Source organism: Pinus tabuliformis, chromosome 7, assembly GCF_031772625.1.
Source record: "Pinus tabuliformis cultivar Carrire ecotype Pingquan chromosome 7, CPIR1, whole genome shotgun sequence".
Classification (NCBI taxonomy): domain Eukaryota; kingdom Viridiplantae; phylum Streptophyta; class Pinopsida; order Pinales; family Pinaceae; genus Pinus; species Pinus tabuliformis.
In genome coordinates, this window is record NC_142293.1 from 331,441,252 (window position 1) to 331,447,116 (window position 5,865).

The 5,865-nt window shown below is 38.3% G+C and overlaps 1 pseudogene; it reads right to left on the reverse strand.

The window, feature by feature from the left end:
• Positions 1 to 1,802: 1,802 nt before the first annotated feature.
• Positions 1,803 to 5,309, reverse strand: LOC149247305 (pentatricopeptide repeat-containing protein At1g11290, chloroplastic pseudogene; annotated as a pseudogene).
• Positions 5,310 to 5,865: the final 556 nt, after the last annotated feature.

The window sequence follows — 5,865 nt, forward strand, 5'->3', positions numbered from 1 at the left end:
AATGAAAATCATAATAAAAAAACAATTAAAATTATGGGACTAGTGTATACATGTTACAATAAAACATGTTTAGCAGTAATAGTCTCTGAATGATTCTTTTCTGTTGTTGTATGTTTTTGCTGGTGCAAGTCCTGCATGTCTCATTGACCATTACTCGAACTGCTTGTCCTGCTTGTCGTAGTTTATATATAACCTGATCCTTGGAGTTGTTTGTGATGAGTCACAAAAATACCATCATTTGACATCTTATTTTCCTTCATTTTAACACCTTTTCATTTACGCATAACCTTTTCTTATCCATTCTCATTCTAATTCTCATACGTAGGATTTCGGCTGGAAGTGTTTTCCATTCCATTTCTTAATATTTCGTTGGATTTTTATTAACATTATGGGAATTAGTGTAGTTTGTATGTACTATTGAAGAAATGGCTCATGTGTGGACAACTTGTTACGGGATTTTACTTTAAAGGCTCAAATGCTATGGATTTTTCGATCATGGTTGTTACACATCCCTTCCCATAGATTAAAGTTATTATGAAAGCTGCTACAATTGTGGGGTTCTAATGAGTCCAAACAGATTGCTACTTAATCAAACCTGCAATAACTTGTTGCATAATCAAGCCTAGAGAATCTTGCTTGGACTCGTAACAACCAATTCAAAATTTAATAAAAAAGAAATGCCACAAATATGTCATGAATCCAGTAATACAACCATGTGGGAAGATGTGAAGGAAATATTTTTGTTTTTTATTACTGAAGGGTAGATTTTTATAAGCCCACAATATCGTTATGTTTTTCCACATACAACTAATTTTAAAATCATTTGGAAGCTACAATTCATGTGTGATTTTTAATAAATTTTGTTGATATAACCTATAGTGGACCTCCAACATGTTCTCCAAGTGATCACAAGGGTATTTACATGCAATAAAGGCCAGAACAACTTTGCGTTTTTCCCATGATTGAAATAGGGTACATGTAATCAAACAAACAGAGCATCATTTCAGCTAATTGGCATTGGAAAATCAGGCATTCAATTTTAAGGATATCATAAATGATGTAAATGGGGCCTAAATAAAATTCTGACCCAACTTCCTTCAGTTTGCCTGTTGTATTGGCATTGTTAATTTCCACACCTACATGGATGCAACTATCATTTTTAATTGAGCATAACCAACTAATAATTTCTATGATCCCACATGAATCCTTCTTGACAAGTATCCTCTTATCATTGTTCTCAATATTTTTTGATCGTTTGAGACTTTTTTGTTGCTTCAAATTCCACTTCTAATAAGTGGCCTTTAATATTGAATTCTTGGTCAGCCCTGTTTAAGTAAAAGTAAGAGACACAAATTTCAAACATTACAATGGAAAACCAATTGATTTTCATTTTGCGCTGGAAGAATCACTAATTGATTTTAGAATAGAATAACAAGTCAAAACCGATTGATTTTCATTTTGGGCTGGGAGACTTACCAATTGATTTTGGAGTAGGATAACGGGTCAATTATTTGCACTTTTGAATTTATCCAAGCTGGAAGAATCACTAATTGATTTTAGAATAGAATATTGGGCTGGGAGACTTACCAATTGATTTTGGAGTAGGATAACAGGTCAATTATTTGCCCTTTTGAATTGATCCAAGCTGGAAGAATCACTAATTGATTTTAGAATAGAATAACAAGTCAAAACCGATTGATTTTCATTTTGGGTTGGGAGACTTACCAATTGATTTTGGAGTAGGATAACGGGTCAATTATTCGCACTTTTGAATTGATCCACTGGAATCTTGCAATCCTATCTTTGCTTCTTTTGAATTTGCTCTTCTTGGATTTGCCTCCACTAGAAATCTTACATTCTAATCTTTGCTGAAACTCACTATGAAATCAAACTGAAATTGCAGATTTTAATCACACAAATGAATTCAGCAGTCTCCAAAACTCAAACCCCTGCTGCATTTAGATTATGCTATCTATGACCTGCTATGTGCATTTTCAATTGTACAAATCAGTTTTACCAGATTTCTGTCAAAAATCACCAATTTGGCCTCCTGTTATTTTTACTGGACAGAGACGGGAAAAAATGTTGCCAGATTATCCTAGTCCATGGATTTTGATTGGATCTGGGCAGACACTACACTAATTAGTTTCCCTCTTTTTCTTCGCTCCTTTGCAAAGGCAATGCAAGCCAAAAGTCCGAGCATCACTTGTCTTTCAATTTTGATTCACTGCCCGTGTCACCAATAATCGCCACATGATCACTGCCTGTCCTTGAAACGATGGAAACGTTTAGCATCCCTCACAACTACATCTCTGGCAACAATCTTGGAGATGAACTTGGTGGCAGGATAGCACTCACCACAAAGGCCAAGGTTGTTGACAAAATTGTTACCCCATCATCCTACTCCACGGATTTTGACTTGAGCTAAGTTGACACTGCACTCGTTAGGTGCCCTTTACTCCTTTGCAGAGGCAATGCAAGCCAACAGTTCAAGCATCACTGGTATTTCAATTTTGATTCACTGTCTCTGCATCACCAACAATCACCACATGAACACCGTCTGTCCTTGAAATGACGGAAACATTTAGAATCCCTAGCAACTATGTCTCTGGCAACAATCTTGGAGATTAATTTGGTGGTAAAGTGGCAGTCACCAGTTTCCCTAGCAACTATGTCTCTGGCAACAATCTTGGAGATTAATTCGGTGGTAAAGTGGCAGTCACCACAAATACGAAGGTTCCTAACAACAGTGATAGATGTCACAGGGGACACTGCACTCATTAGGTGCCCTTTTTCTGTTGACTACTTTGCAAAGGCAATGCAAGCCAACAGTCTGAACATCACTCATCTTTCAATTTTGATTCACTGTCTCTCTGTCACCAATAATCACCACATGAACACTGTCCATCCTTGAAATGATGGAAACGTTTAGCATCCCTCACAACTATGTCTCTGGCAACAATCTTGGAGATTAATTTGGTGGCAGAATGGCAGTCACCACAAATGCGAAGGTTCTTAACAACAATGATAGATGTCACAGCGGTGATAAGCCCAAATGCAATGGCTAGTTTCTCGCTGTGGTAGCAGAGGGCATGTTCCTTTTGTTCCTCCTCCAAATCATGAAACACAAAGTCTGTGTCAGGTGCATATCCTGCATCTTTCATCTGCCCATACAAGCTCTCCAATTTTTCATAAATTTTTTCAGTTTGTGGATGCGATCTGTCACCTGCAATAAAAGAATGAACTCTGTTATTGACCTCGATCCAGCTATACCCTGGCATCTTCTTTACCTTCCTCTCTCTCATCAATTTTCTCACTTCCTCTATGCCATCCCACCTGCCAGCAGCTGCATAAATATTCGAGAGCAATACATAATGGGAAGCATTTTTTGGATCAGACACAAAAAGATGCTGGGCTGCACGCTCTGCTAGCTCCACGTTGGTATGGATTCTACAAGCACTGAGCAAAGATCCCCACACAGCATTATCCGGTTTTATTGGCATTTTGTTGATAAAGTCATATGCGTCATCCAGGTGCCCGGAGCGGCCAAGAAGATCAACTATGCAACCGTAGTGTTCAACATCAGGTCTGATGCCATAATCTCGCGCCATGCTATTAAAACATTGCCAACCATCCTCCAACAAGCCTGCATGACAGCATGCAGACAGAGCACCAAGGAAGGTGACACGATTTGGCTTCACACAGCAATGTCGCATCTGTTTAAAGAGTTGAAGAGCCTCCTGGCCACACCCATGCATAGCATACCCCACAATCATCGCAGTCCACGAGACCACATCTCTTTCAGGCATTTTTTCAAACACTTTGCACGCATCCTCTAAGCTCCCACATTTTGCATACATGTCTACAAGGGCACTCTCCACAAAAACATCCAATTGCCACCCACCTCTAATTATATCTCCATGGACTTCCTTGCCTCCCTGCAGAGCTGCCAAATTCCCACATACGGTAAGAATGGTGGCATATGTTTCCAAGTCCAGCCTTATATTTGTCCGCTGCATTTGTTGGATGAGTTCCAATGCGTCACCAAACCGTTTATTCTGTACATACCCTGCAATCAACGCAGTCCAACAGACCACATTTCGTTCGCGTATTTTGTCAAAAACATGCTGAGCATCCTCAATGCTCTCGCATTTAACATACATATCTACAAGGGCACTCCCTACAAAAGCATTAGACTGCAATCCACTTGTAATTATGTCTTTATGGATCTCCTTGCCATGTTCCAGAACTGTCATGTCAGCACATGCCATGAGAACCCCCGTGAAAGTATAGAAGCTTGGTTTAATGCCAGTGCGCTGCATTTGGTTATACAGCCTCAAGGCCTCCTTCCCATCACCATTCCTGGCGTAAGCCGCGATCAGGGTAGTCCATGTGACCACATTTCGTTCAAGCATTTTGTCAAATACGTCTCGTGCATTACCCATATCCCCGCATTTAACATACAGATCTACAAGGGCACTTCCAACAAAGAGATTTGATTCAAGCCCACTTTTCATTATCTCTCCATGGACCTCCTTAGCTCTCTCTAGAGACGCCAACCAAGCAAAAGCCGGAAGAACACTGGCAAATGTAAACTGATTCGGCCGGATGCCTCTTTCCTGCATTTGATAAAACAGTTTCAGAGCTCCCTCGGTATGTCCGTTCTTGGAATAAGCTGCAATCATGGCAGTCCAAGAGACCACATTTCGCTCCGGCATTTCGTCAAACACTTGTCGGGCATCTGCCAGAAAGCCGCACTTTGCATACAACGTCACGAGTTTCGTGTCCAACACCACGTCTGAATTAAAGCGTGTTTGAATGATGTGGGCATGGACTAATTTTCCCTCTGGCAAGTCATTCGTGTTGAGACAACCTTGCAGGAAAGAATCGTAATTAGAAAGCTTGTTGGCATTGACAACCAGAACTTGTTCTCGGTGTTTAAAAACGGCAGTGGGAGTGTCGGTGCTGGTGGCTCGAGTTGGTTTCGCCAATCGAAACAGATTAATGGACTGCGGCTTCAAGTCTAATGCGATACTGTTCATCATTTTTCTGTTCCATAACGCCGAATTCATGGCAATGTTTCATTAGAATACACTGCAGACATGCCTAAGGCAGGTTAAATCTAATAAATTGTCTTGAATTCTTGCTGTTCAACTTCCTTTTCCATGGTGTTGGTTTCATGGCCGACTTTCACTAGAAATTACACTGGAGTTCAATTCCCCTTTCCATGGTGCTGGTTCCATGGCGGAGTCTGAGTGTATTCACAGTGTAGAAAACACGCCCAAGGCATGTAACATATGATAAGTCGTTGAATTCTTGGTCGATACGAATACATGTATTTTCTATATATTGATGCATTTTCTATATATTGATGATATAATTTAATAAAGTTTATTTAAAGTTAATAATATTTACGGTAAAGTGGGAATGAATATTCATGGTTAACAATCTTATCTTGTTATAAAATATTTTAGTTGTGAAATAAATTATGGTTATTGGACATGTGTTATTAATAAGCTAGCATAGCTAGCATTTTTATTGAAATTTTCTCATTTGTGTCTAGCTTTATCAATCCAACTGGTCTATTCCATCTTTTGCAATGTAGATTTGGCTACTTTTTTAAAGTAAAATATTAATATTTTTAAAGTTAATATTACAATTAAAATATTTTAATATTAATTTTAGATTTTAAAGTTAGTTTTAAATTTTAAAGATAATATTAATTCTAACTTTAATATCTTAAAAGTAATATTTGTTTTATTGTTAATATTAAAACTATTATTTCAATATTAGGTTTAGATTTTAATATTAGTTTAGCGTGTAAATTAAAATAGATTACCACGTTTATGTTTTAATATTAAGTTT